At 49.9% G+C, this 13,896-nt stretch overlaps 1 protein-coding gene across 1 annotated transcript in view; it reads right to left on the bottom strand.

The window, feature by feature from the left end:
* The window catches only part of LOC135203127 (putative serine protease K12H4.7), a 232,294-nt gene that overhangs the window by 22,004 nt on the left and 196,394 nt on the right, over window positions 1-13,896 (bottom strand). The gene's annotated exons all lie outside the window — the stretch shown is intronic.

Genomic DNA, 13,896 nt, shown 5'->3' on the forward strand with positions numbered 1-13,896 from the left:
CATAGGTCTCTTGGGGGCTTTTACCGAGCACCAAAGACCATGTTGTGAGCCTCCCAACCGCTTCTTTCTGTCCAGATAGAATTTCAGTGCTCTAACTGGACAAAGTGATCTTTCTATTTCTCTGCCTACTAGGCTAGTAAGTCCTTTTACCTCGAAACTCCTAGGCCAGGGATTCGAAGGGTTCTCGTTTTTGGCAAGAAAAAGAGTCTGGAATGAACAAATCGCAGAATCCTCTTTGAAACCAACTCGTGACTCAAGGGCGTGCAACTCGCTGACCCTTTTAGCCGTAGCCAGAGATAGAAGAAATATACACTTTCTAGTGATATCACGGAATGAAGCCGTATGAGGTGGTTCGAACTTTTCCGAGGATAGAAATTTCAGAACCACATCTAAGTTCCAGCTCGGAATCCTAGGCTCTACTGACTTGGACATTTCAAAAGAGCGGATGAGATCGTGCAAATCTTTATTATTCGTCAAGTCTAAGCCTCTGTTTCTAAAGACTGACGAAAGCATACTTCTGTATCCTTTAATTGTTGGTACAGAAGATAGTGACTTTTCCCTCAGGAAAAGAAGGAAATCCGCAATTTCGGTTACAGAGGTATTGGAAGAGGACAGCTTCTTCGACCTGCACCAGTTTCTGAAAACTTCCCACATCGATTGGTACACTCGCCTAGTAGATGATCTGCGGGCTCTAGCAATTGCGCTTGCCGCCTTGCGAGAAACCCTCTCGCTCTGACCAATCTTTCGATAGTCGAAAGGCAGTCAGAGCAAGAGCGGGTAGATTTTGATGGTACCTCTCGAAGTGGGGTTGTTTGAGCAGATCTATCCTGTTTGGAAGAGATCTGGGGAAGTCCACTGTCCACTCCATCACCTCCGTGAACCAAATTCGGGATGGCCAATATGGGGCTATCAGAGTCATTCTGGTTCCCTTCGAGGCCACAAACTTTCTGACTACTTCCCAGAATCTTGAATGGGGGGAAAATCGATACACGTCTAGCCCTGACCAGTCCAGGAGAAAGGCGTCTATAGCATAAGCCCTGGGATCCTCTACCAGGGCGCAAAATGTGTCTATCCTTTTGGAGAGAAACGTGGCGAATAGATCTATCTGTGGTTTCCCCCAAAGATACCAAAGGGTCTGACAGACTTCCGAGTGGAGGGTCCATTCTGTCCATTCTGTAGGAAGGACCTGGAACCTCCTGCTCAGTCTGTCCGCTCTCACGTTCCTCTCCCTTGAACAAATCTCGTTAGAAGGACCACATTCCTTTGATTTGCCCAAATCAGCAGATCTCTTGCCAGTTCGTATAGGGCGAAAGAGTGAGTTCCTCCTTGCTTCTTGACATAAGCCAGAGCGGTCGTATTGTCGGAGTTTATCTGAATTACTTTGTCTCTGACTATCTGCTCGAAGCTCCTTAACGCGAGGTGAATCGCAAAGAGCTCCTTGCAATTTATGTGCCATGACACCTGCTCTTCCGACCAGGTGCCTGACACTTCTTCGGACCCTAGAGTCGCACCCCAACCTGTCTCCGACGCGTCTGAGAACAATGTCAGGTTTGGGTTCCGAACTTCTAAGGATACTCCTCTGTTTTCTTCCAAGGGGGTCAACCACCACCTCAACTGTGCTTGTTTACTTCTAATGAGATCGAAACGTGTCCGAGAGCTGTCCCTGTCTTCCAACTCCAACTGCTTCTCAGGAAGTACTGAAGCGGACGGAGATGCAGTCTTCCTAAAGGAAAGAACTGTTCGAGCGAGGAAAGGGTCCCCAGAAGGCATCAACCATTCCCTCGCTGAAGTACGCTCCTTCTCTAAGAAGTTCAATACTGTGGCACAGCCTTTCCTTACTCTCTCTTGAGAAGGAAATACTCGAAAACCCGAGAATCCATCTGAATCCCCAGATAGACTACGTTCTGGCTGGGGACCATCTGGGATTTCTCGAGGTTCACGATTAATCCTAACGTCTTTGTCAATTCCAGGTTATTGTTGACAGGTCCTCCAGACACTGCTTTTGAGACCTGGCCCTGATGAGCCAGTCGTCCAGGTATAGGGAGACGTTTTATCCCTTTCATGTGAAGGAGTTTTGACACATTTTTCATTAAGTCTGTGAAGACTTGGGGAGCCGTAGAAAGGCCGAAACACAGGGCCCTGAACTGATAGATCCTTCCCTCGAACATAAAACGAAGGTACTTCCTCGACGAACGGTGAATCGGGACGTGGAAATATGCGTCTTGAAGATCTAGAGACGCCATCCAATCTCCTTGACGGAGAGCTGCAAGTACTGAGGCAGACGTTTCCATGCTGAACTTCTGTTGTTGTACGAATTTGTTCAGCAAACTTACATCCAGTACCGGTCTCCACCCCCCCGAGGCTTTCGCTACGAGAAACAAGCGATTGTAAAACCCCGGGGAGCTTTGATCCAGTACCAGCTCTATTGCTCTTTTGTCCCACATCTGCTCCACCATTTGACGAAGAGTATCCATCAGAACAGGGTCCTTGTATCTGGCTGACAGTTCCCTCGGTGACGTTGTCAAAGGGGGTCTGTCCTTGAATGGGATATAATAACCCTTCTTGATTACTGACATTGACCAAGGATCGGATCCTATGTCTTCCATGCTCCCGCAAGAATTGTAACCTGGCTCCTACAGGTGTCTGGAGGAAAGATTTCTCATTTTCCCTTCTTAAAGGGACAGAAGGCAGATCTTCCCCTTTTTTCAGTTGATTTCCTTCTGACGATGGATCTAGCCTGAGCGCCTCCTCGAAAGGGCTGCTGTTGTTGAGTTGGCTTAGATGCTTTCTTTTCCTCACTAGCCACAGGTCTATTCTTCCTTGAGGATTGCCTTAAAAGATCCTGAGTGGCTTTCTCAGTTAGCGAATGGGCAATGTCTCTCACCAACTGCAAAGGAAATAAATGCTCAGAGAGAGGCGCATACAGCAAAGCGGATCTCTGCGAAGGAGAGACGGCCTTAGTGAGAAAGGCACTATGAACCGCTCTCTTCTTTAGTATTCCCGCACTGAAGAGGGAGCACACTTCCGCCGATCCATCTTGAACCGCCTTATCTATGCATGTAAGGATGCTATGCAAGGTTTCAGGGCTTAGTTGTTCTTTTTCATGGGACTTCTTAGCAATGACCCCAAGGGACCAATCTAGGAAGTTAAATACTTCTAAGGTGTGAAAAAGTCCCTTGAGGAGATGGTCCATTTCCGAAAGACCCCATGTTGCTTTTGCTGAATTCAAGGCATGTCTCCTCGACGAGTCTACGAGACTGGAGAAGTCCGATTCAGCTGAAACAGGCAGAGACAATCCCATGTTTTCTCCCGTTTCGTACCATATGCCTTTCCTGCCCCTTAGTTTAGCGGGAGGCATGCAAAAGATCGTCCTTCCTAACTCCTTCTTAGTCTTGATCCAGGAGTCCAGAGATTGTAAGGCCCTTTTCATGGATATGGCCGGCTTCATTTTCAGGAAAGACGAAGACTTGTGTGCCTTCGTACTTGAAAATAGAGAGCGAGGAGAAGGAGGAGCGGCTGGAGTTAATGCATCTCCATATTCTTCTAAGAGGAGAGCAGAAAGAACTTTGTAATTCGAAAGCCCTTCTCTGTTAGTAACTTCGTCCTCCGAGACGTCATCTAAATTAATAGGATCGGAAGGAGAAGGCTCCCTTCCCTCCTCTGTCTCCTCTCTAGATTTCTTCCTTTCCAAAGAAGAAGCACTTCTATAAGGAGATGGGCTAGGAGTAACTCTCTCCTTACGTTTATCATTAGGAGAGTCACGTATCACTGCTCTACGCCTGTTAGACTCCTGTCGGATGTCAAGCTCTTCACGAGGAGAATGCGCCTGGCGTTTAGCAGGAGTATCTCGCTGAGAATACTCCTGAGGCCTGGTAGGAGTAACCTGTTTGGAATACTCCTGGCGCCTGACAGTCGTTACACTCTTCGAATACTCCTGCTGTCTGGAAGGCGCATCTCGCTCCAAATACTCCTGGCGCCTGTTAGGAGTATTAAGCTCAGAATACTCCTGGCGCTTGGTAGGCGCATCGCGCTTCGAATACTCCTGGCGCCTGGTAGGAGTAAAAAGTCCAGAATACTCCTGGCGCCTGGGAGGAGTATCGAGGCCCAGAGTAATCAGGCGCTTGGCAGGAGTATCTCTTCCCGAATACTCCTGACCTACGAAGGCGCATCTAGTTCCGAATACTCCTGAGGCTTGGTAGGAGTATCGCTCATGGAATGCGCCTTTCGAATAGCAAGTATATTGCGCTTAGCGGGCGCTATACTCCTATCAGGAGTTCTCTCTTCTCCAATTGTCTCTTGTTGCTTGGATGAAGATCTGGGCCTAGAACGATCTACAGTAAAGTCAGGCTCTTTGCGCCTACTTGGCGCCTGGCTCCTAGTTGGCGCCTGACGCTTGGTAGGAGTTACTTCCTTTCCCACATCTCGCCTGCCTAACGCACCGCTCCCCCCAGAGATGACCGCTTGTGCGACAACTCCCCTGGAGGTTCGTCGCGCCCGACAGGAGATCGGTATTTGGATCTCTTAATCGGAAGCCTGTCATCCTTTTTACGAGTAGGCTCCTTAGAAAGTACTCCTACCAAAGACGCTATTTGCTCCTGTACATTCATCAAAATTCTCCTGGTCGAAGGCTCATTCGAATCAGGAGAAGGAGATCTGGAAGGCGCTCGAGAGTCTTTTCCCTTCCAAGGATCTAAATCCTTTCTAGCTTTCTTGATTACCGAAGGCGCCTCCTCTTCAGAAAAGCGCTCGGGGCTTTCCAGTTCCTTTTTAGCGGACGTGAAAGCTTCGATTCCTTCCATCCTCTTCTCGGAGAAGGCGAACTAGAAGATGAAAAGCACTCACGAAGGACGCTTTTTCTATAGCTGTCCCTGGCAGACTGAGATGTATACGATTCTGCCGAAGGGACGCCTGATCGTTGGGGATTCCCCACGACCCCCGTAAGGCTTTCGACTTTCCTTCTCCTCTGGGCCAGGGAGCTTGGAAGAGGTCTAGGCCTGGGAGCATCGCAGGGACGACCAGACGCCCCCTCCACTACACTGGGGACACTAACATCACTCGAGAAACCACATTCACTTCTCTTACCTTCTAATGCTTCCATTTTCTCTTGCATTTTTTGAAGGGAAGCTCTGAGTTCCGCTATTTCTGAGGCGGAATCAGAGGGATAAACTTGTGAACGGGCTGAAACAGAATGGGCATAATTAAGAGAAGAAGAAGAAGCTACAGAACTACTAGACATTTTCCGGCTTTTGTAAGCCGCCTTCCTCTCTCTATCCTTCTCTAACTTCTTCAAGGAAGAAGTCAGATTCTTCCATTCTTGCGCACTCAATCTCTCACACTCGTTACACGTATTCTCAATTGAGCATTCAACCTTTCTACAACCACTGCATGTAGTGTGAGGATCTACCGAAGCTTTCGGAATCCTCACCTTACAGCCTTCATTCACACACACTCTGAAGCTAACACTAGAATCAGACATATTCACGAAAATCCAAAGCGAAGTCCAAAAACCAGTCCACGATAGCGAATGCCAAACAACGATCCAAGTACGTCACCAAAAATCAGTCGAAAGATGATCAAAAGCGTTGTGAAAAAAGAATTCCAGTCAGGAGGAAGTAACAACAATGTTGATACTACCGGCGACAGAGAGAATCTGATTAGAAAACGGGAATATTTCCTAGTCCTGCTACCCAGAGCAGGGCGGTAGATCACCTGACCTACCTGTAGCGAGTGCCGCGAAATTTGAATTTCTGTCGGGGACGACGGAGTCGATAGCTATGTATATATCTGACAGGTAAGTTGAATGTATGAAAACACTGCTGGCATATGAGCTCGGACTGATGCACCAGAGAAGGCTCCGAAGACAAGGAAGGGAGATGTTCCGAACTGGGCAGCAGAGATGACGTCACGTCTAAGAGAGGCGGCTTGGAGGCACTAGAAGAGAAGATACGTCATCGATGAGAGTGACGCCACGACCTCCCCTCTGAGCGAGGGGGAAAGAGACGCCACTGGCGAGGGAATACACAAAGATGGGCCCCGTAACGACAACAACGGGGCTGACGCCGCAGCATCACTCTGAGACAAGGCGGCGGCAGACACCGGCGGAGCAATACAAGATGGCCAACTGCTCCCTCCCGTGGAGACGAGGCCTGGAGGGAGGGGGATGGCCTGGCTGGACTGGGAAGGGGGGGTGCAAGCCTCCTCAAAATGCACTAACAACTCTCCCAAGGACGGGGTACCCCCTAGCCCAAGCGTCTTCCAAATCGCTGCCATTTTGGATGCCTCCAACTCTGGAAGAGAAGAGAATGATGAAAAAACCTCACCTTTCTCGGGAATCAAAAAAACTCCCGAAGAAGAGGGGGCTACATTACAAATAATACCCTTACCCTAGGACCTCCCGATACTTCCATCAACGAATCAATGGAAGAAAAGGAAGGAGAAGCAGGGGCAACACTACTATGGGGGTTGACTACTGCGGAAGACAAAACATCGGGAATAGGAGTAAAGCCCTCCCAAGAAGGAAGAGTGGAGACTCCGACGTTCCCTCTTACCATAAAACTTCCTCCACTGCTCCAAAGGCCATGCCCGGCATTCCGTACAAGGATTTGTAATCGTACAAAAATTGGAACAGCAAATACTGCAAGTGATGTGAGGGTCCATCGCCGACGAAGCCAAGAAACGAGAACACGGAAATCCAGGAATTCCAGGGCACCAACGCTGACATCGAGAAGGAGTAGAAGCAGCCATAATATTAGGTAAAAACACACACACACACTAAAGGAATGAAACGGGCAAAAAAACGGGAAAAGGCCAAGAAAGGAAAAACCCAACTCTCGTCCCAAGGCAGTAAAGAAAGACTGGCGTAGATGTTAGGCGTTTGACCACTGTTCACCCGATCTACGCATGCGTTGCCAGATACCACAAGATTCCTTGCTTTCATCTACTTTTTTACCGGATCTAGCTAGGCGCTAGAAATAATCTTATTGTTAAGACCGAGGGTTTGTTCGCGTTTGAACAACTGATATTTATTGTTAAATGTGGTAACTAGAGAACCCACCCATTTTCTTGGTGGCAATATTTCCAACTCAAATAAAATCTAATGACTTAAATATTATACTAATAATCCCTCTGGTATGGAATTTGATTATACTCTATCACCCTTCTTAATGGAATTAAAGGAAAAATCACCAAAAAATCAACATATTTTAAAAATTAAAAAAAAATCAAGAGTCCTGTAACCATAAGAGCGAGTTCCAAAATCCATTAAAATGACAATGTCGAAAATTGCATTTTTCTTAACTATACAAACCTGAGGTCCTTTGACAATAGGAAGGTAACTAGCGGCAGCTGGAACGGTCGTAAGCTTCGAACAAGGGAGTTCGGTAGTTAACTGCTTGTCTGACAGTGCGCGCGCAGCGTGGCTGGGAGGTGAAGAATCACTTTTGCTTTAGGCCCAAGCAAAAACTGCAGAGTGAGGGGTGGCATGAGGTGGGACTATATGTAAAGGACCTCAGGTTTGTATAGTTAGGAAAAATGCAATTTTCGACAAATTGTCATTTGTTCCGATACGTTTTTTAAATACCAAACCCTCGGTCCCTTTAACAATAGGAAGACTCACTTCTTGGTGGGAGGAATCTGAGTCTTTGTGAACAGACTGGTGTTCGCCCAACCTTGGAAGCCTCCCTGGTCGTAAGAGCGAGGGAGGGATCCAAGCCTCTGTCCGATTGATCGGGGTGTGCACCGCAGGATCAATGGTCAGACCTCTGGACCAAGTACTAAGAGAGAGGCAAGCATATCTCTTTGTACCAGCAAGCAAGAACATGTTCCTGTTTGCAAGAGGCAACATAAGGTTATGGGTTTGTCTCTTGTTGGCTTCCACTTCCCCCCCTTGTTGGGGGAAGTGGTGGATATTCGCTCCCATCCCTAGTGAAAGGGATAGGATGGGGCTCTGTCGAGTAGCTCACCTGCATCTTGTCCTTATCCCAGCGGGAGGGTGACGAACCGTTATCCCTGTACCCACAGGTAGAAAGGGGGAGAAAAAGAGAAAAAGATGGGAAGAGGAGCCAGTCACACTCTCATTCACTCATCCATTCTTACAGTCACACCAGGACTCGATGCTGTTCAGCCTGCGAGGGTCTGGGTTCGCTACACAACGTGTTGAGCAGCCACCACGGGTCCCAAGGAAAAAGATCCAAGGACCTGTGGGCAATATCCTGAAGGTAGAAGGAGGTGCATGTGGTCTGGTTGGACCAGACCCCTGCCTTCAGTACCTGCGCCATAGAGAAGTTCTTGCGGAACGCGAGGGAATGTATTTCTTCTAGGTCATCCCGGTGCTAACGAAGAGGCGTCAACACTCAGCCTGGAGTGTCGAGTTTCTTCAGATAGCGCCGTCGCACCCTCACAGGACAAAGCAGCATCTCCTTCGCATCGAAGGCAGTGAAATCCATTAGGGAGGGGATTGTGAAGAGATCGAACCGATCGTCAGGGACCAAAGGGTTCTGAGTCTTCGCTACGAAGTTCGGTACGAACTCGAGCGTCACGGATCCCCATCCCCTGGATGCTTGACTTTGCAGGAAAAGTCATGCAGTTCCCTCAGGGGAAAAGAAAGGAATAGTCGCATGACCTATCCCTCTTCTCGACTTCGGTGAAGTCCAGTACCCGTACTGGTCTATCCGTCTACAGCGAAGTGTCTCGCATTCTCGTATCCCAATGCAGTGAAGTTGTTCTTCTTGGTAGTGGATAGGACACCGACACTCCATGGTGGGTGTCGATGGTATGGGTACTGTGACAAGCCATTAGGACGAAGTAATGATTGATCTGGAAAAACCGAACTAAGTCCACAGCGTAGTTCGTAACTGACTCGGGCGCTCTGACAGCTGCCGACTGACTGCGTTCAGTAGTGAGGCAAGTTGTCCAAGCATCCGAGTAAGTCAAGTGACCTTCGCCCTATAAAGGGTTATGCCGAGAGACCAAACAAATAGTGTATTTGTTTGTCACCGATGCCGGACGGCGAGGAGATGATTCTCTTAAGGCATGTGCCCAACAGGCGAAAGTCAATTGCCTTCTAGAGACCGAGGTCCCTGAAGGCAAGACATTCTCATAGTAGTTGAATCTTAGCTAAGGAGAAACAACACTATGTGCCGTTGAAGACGTAGGTGGACAGTGAATGCAACCTAAGTCTTCACAGGCTAATCGAGAGAAGGATTCTCAAGATTCTAAACCTGTGCTTACAAATGACTGAAAACGCTAACCGCTATTTCATTGCTGTCCGGTGAGGAGTCGTAGCTGCAATGAAAGCAGGGCGTTTTTCAGTAATGAAAACACAGGGAAGTACTGCCTGAAGAACTGCTTCTCATGGGCTGAACATTTGGAAGTAGAGCTGGCAGGTCGGGGAGTAGGCAATGTCTTCCAATACATCTGTTAATTCGGGGTGAACAATGAACAATTGCACATCTACGAATACGAGATATTTTGAAGACAAACTCAGATGTCTGAAGAAATTATTCCGCATTATCGCAGTGCGATGCAGCGGGAGACTAGTACAGACTTCTGTTACCGTGCGGTAAAGAGAAACATGAAAGAGTCCAAGAGATATCTCTGTTGAAAATTCTCGCAATGTCGAAGGCGATGAAATCGAGCATCACAGCAGTAGATGGTCATTCATGTATGCGAGAATCCCCGTTAATCAGAGACCTAAGTCCGTGATTGTTGGGCAGAGGTACGGTTCGGTAGTCAATCAATGCAGGGGAGAGAGAGAGACATAACCGACCGTGCATCTCGGAGAGCCAGCTGGTACTGAGCTGCTATCAGGCAGTTCAACACACAGTAGCTCTCGCTGGCTCGTCATCCTGAGTTGCCAGGTAATCCATTCCACGAAGGAATGCGTTCGGCTAGAACCATCGAGCATACAAAATACGCTCGAGCAATTATATTTAAACGAAACAGTTTTCGGTAAATACAAAAGCTAAGTTGGTGTTGTCATGACAATACCATACGTATCTAAAATCGAAAGTGGTAACTCCTGGGAGGTTGCAGGCAGTCCCGAGTTGCAGTTCAAGTAGGATTAGTCGTCTCAGTCACAATCCGTATAGTTAACTACGGTATGCGCCTACACCCCGGACAATTCAACTGATTAACAGAATCATGTCGCGAGGGTAATATATGTAGTATATTTGTAGGTTTCTGTACAAAGACCTCCATCCTAAAATCTTTTCCATTCGAGGAATGAGAATAAGGATAGGAAGCTGACACCCTTCATTCTCTAATCAAGAGAGTGAAGGAGAAGTCTTACCCGAAGGAAAGCTTCAATGGTGATAACAGAATACCGAAGACGATAGTTCAAACCAAACTGGATGTTCCCGTCCGTTTTTCTCTATCCTAGGGTTGGCCGCCTACTGTGAGATATTCTTCCTTCAGCAGCAGTGCTTCTTCCGAGCGCTAGAAATTCCAGGAATTCGAGCATTCGGCGAGTTTCCCGATAATCGTAATAACAATTATCGGGGATTCTCGTCTAGCCCACTCTGGACCGTGGTTTCGCCCAAGTGTCTGCAGATCGTAAAAAAAACTGACACTGAGAGTGCTAGAAATTCCAAATAATTCTAAGCGCTCGGCGAAACCCCCACCAAATTCGTCAGCCGATCATTGGTTGGTGGTCCTCACGATTCCCGTAGGAATCGAGGATGGGGCCGGATCCTTCCTCAATGACGGGGACTTCTGTCCGGTAGGACCCGAAGGTCCCCCCAGGAACGCAGTCCCCAACGTGGAATCCTACAGAGAACACTCTGCAGGATCCCTCCCCTTTCCCTCGTAGCCGTAAGGAGAGAGGGAATGGAGGAGGAATTGGATACTCGCTTGCCTTCCCAGCAGAACTAGCAGTTGGAGAAGCGAGTACGACCAGGCATCACCTTGAATGCGTGGTCCAGACAGACCGTCATGTGAACAGCGGTGATGGTCCCTTCAAGAGTCTGGGAAGCGTCATCCGTCCTTGCCAGCCCCCCACTACCATGATGCTCCTACCCTTCCTACTAGCATGCTAGTAGGCTGGGAGGACTGCAGGCGATCGCCAACATTTGAGCTGCAGGTCTGGACCAGCGGCTTCTCGTGGAGAAAGCTGGACCAAGGAATGTGTCAGGGGAGCTGTTATTAGAGCTCCTCCCCTGCCTACCAGCAGAACCGGTAGGCTGGGAGGACTGTGATGATCATCAACCACGGTGATGGTCGAGTTGCTGGTCTGGACCGGCTGCTGGTCAGGAACAGCCGCTGGTCCCATTCCCCGAGGTCGTTGTGCTGACGAATCAGCACAATGACTTCAGCAAAATTCCTCTGGATCTCAGGAGTGCTCGCATCTTGAGGAGTAGGATCATCAAGTCCCTTCAGCGAGAGCGATTCCCAAGACCCTCCTTCTTCAGAGGGAGGAACAGCGGCAGACCCCTCCCAGTTTCCTCCTGCCACTTGCGCATACGACCTGGTCGATCCGAGTACTGTGCCTGGCACATAGGACGTCGTGGCGGGATCGTGGGGGGGCGCGCCCCTCACGATCACTACTTGTTATCGCGCCCTTCCTGGTGTAACCCGAGGAAGTTGGAGGAACAGGAGAGGAAGACCTGACGCTCCCCCCTCGCTCACCGGCAGAACCGGTGTGCTTGGGGGACTGCAGGCAATCGCCAACAGTGGCGATCGAGCTGCAGGCCTGGTTGTGCCGCTCCCCTGGGGCGAGCGGCTGGACCGAGAACAGTTCTCACGGCACGTCGAACCGCTGGAACGAGGGGACCTCTTACCAGCCTCTGACCGTGGTAGGTCTAGGACCGTCACGGCTACCCTGGGAACCAGCTGGTCGCTACGAGAGCTATCGCTGGTCTAGCGAGAGTCACCTGAGCGGATCTCACCAGCCTTCTGCTCCGTGCTGCGGTCCTGGTGCCGAGCGAACTCTGGCGTCAGAACTTTGGCTGTACGGTCTCCCGCGGGAGACAGTACACTCGGAACCTCTCGCGAACGAGAGGCAGAGCCGGAACCTGGCTTACACCAGGCGAGGAAGTACCAGTGTTAGCCGGTACCCCTCTGGTACCCGTCTTCTTCTTCCTTGCGGAAGGAGAGACGGGCCCTGTTCCTGAAGGAGCAGGAGGACCAGCAGAAGGACCCCCTGTCCCACCGGAGTGGGACGGGCCCTTAGAAGTTCCCGAAGGAGCCTTCTTGGGGGGGGAGGAGGCAGCCTTCTTCTTCTTCGGCTTGGGAGCCTCAGAAGTCGAAGGGGAAGAGGCGGCAGCAGACGACGAAGAAGACGATGAAGACGACGACGACACCTTCCTCCTCCTCTTCTTCTTCTTCGTTAGCTCTCGCAGGACATTTGTCAGATCCTCCATCCAGGACGGAGCCGGGGCAATTGCCGAAGCAACACGGCCCGGCTGCGCCTGTCCGGAAGGACCTGCGTCTGGGCAGCAATACCGTTGACTGGAACGACGTGGGCAGGAGCAGGAACAGCGGGAACAGCAGGAGCGGCAAGAGCGGCGGGACCAGCAGCAGGAACAGCAGTAGCGGCAGGTACGGCAGGCAAGTCAGGTAAACCAGGAGGCTTAGCATCAGTCAACGACATCCTGGGTACCGGCGGCAGGTCCAGGGACAAGCTCTTGGGGCAGCGGAAGTCTGGTCGCGGCAGCATGGCAAACCCGGGCGGCGGCGGCACGCCCCCCCTCGGTACGGCGATCGGCCCCTGCACAGTGGCTGTAGGTGAGACAGACACCACATGCGGCGAGTAAACCAGGTGAGGAGGGGCGGCGTACCCTGGAGTCGACAAGTTGGTTGTCGTCGTGGTCACCGCTCCAAGGGACCGCACCAGACCCCGCCAAAAAGTGAAGCAGCCCCTGGACACTCGGCACGCCCTGCAGTCCCAAATACCCCGCCCCCAAACCTGACCAAGGTCATCCCTCATGGCAGAAGCACTGTGGAAGCAAAAGTCTGGTAAGTAGGAGAAGTTCCCCCTCATGCAGGGGGGGAGGGGGGAAGCAGCCCCACCCCAAACAAATGGAAGACCCCAAACAAATGGACGTCGGGTAACGAGCGCCCTCCTCTACGCTTGACGGGTCAGGCAAAGAAGAAGGGCCCCGAAACCCCCCCAAAGGGGAAGGTGCCATACGTGGGAACTGAGTGGGGAGGCAGGAAAGAAGACGAAGAATCGGTTACCAAGGGAGTCGCGGGAGAGCTTTCCGACAACTTCTTGGCTGGCCTTCGCTCTTCCCGCCCCCGCACAACACCCACTGCACCACTGACCAAAACACAGCTCGGACCGAGAGCCTTCACGCCCTCGGCACCGAGTGCAAGTGCATAAGGATCAAATCCCGCGTATGAGCGGAAACCTTGATCCATAATGAAATTAACACATGAAATGAAAAAGAATACTGCATTTATCATTTCACTTTCACTTCACACCAAAATAAAAGGCTTGGGCCGAGAGCATTCACGCCCTCGGCACCGAGCGGAAGGGCATAAGAATCAATTCCCGGTATGAGGGGAATCTTGATCCAATGCATATTGATGCAATCAAAATAATAATATATGAAAATGAAAAAGAATCCTGCATTTACGATTTCACTCACACAAAAAGGGCTCAGGCCGAGAGCATTTGCGCCCTTGGCACCGTAAGGATCAATTCCCGGTTATGAGCGGAAACCTTGATCCAATAATGAATATGATGCAATCAAAATAACATATGAAAATGAAAAAGAATAATGCACTTGCAATTTCACTTTCACACAAAATAAAAGGGTAAGGATCAATTCCCGGGTAAGAGCGGAAACCTTGATCCATAATGAATATTGATGCAATCAAAATAATATATGAAAATGAAAAAGAATACTGCACTTGCGATTTCACTTTCACACAAAATAAGAGGCTCGTGCCGAGAGC

The sequence above is a fragment of the Macrobrachium nipponense genome, chromosome 33 (genome assembly GCF_015104395.2).
Source record: "Macrobrachium nipponense isolate FS-2020 chromosome 33, ASM1510439v2, whole genome shotgun sequence".
Lineage (NCBI taxonomy): Eukaryota > Metazoa > Arthropoda > Malacostraca > Decapoda > Palaemonidae > Macrobrachium > Macrobrachium nipponense.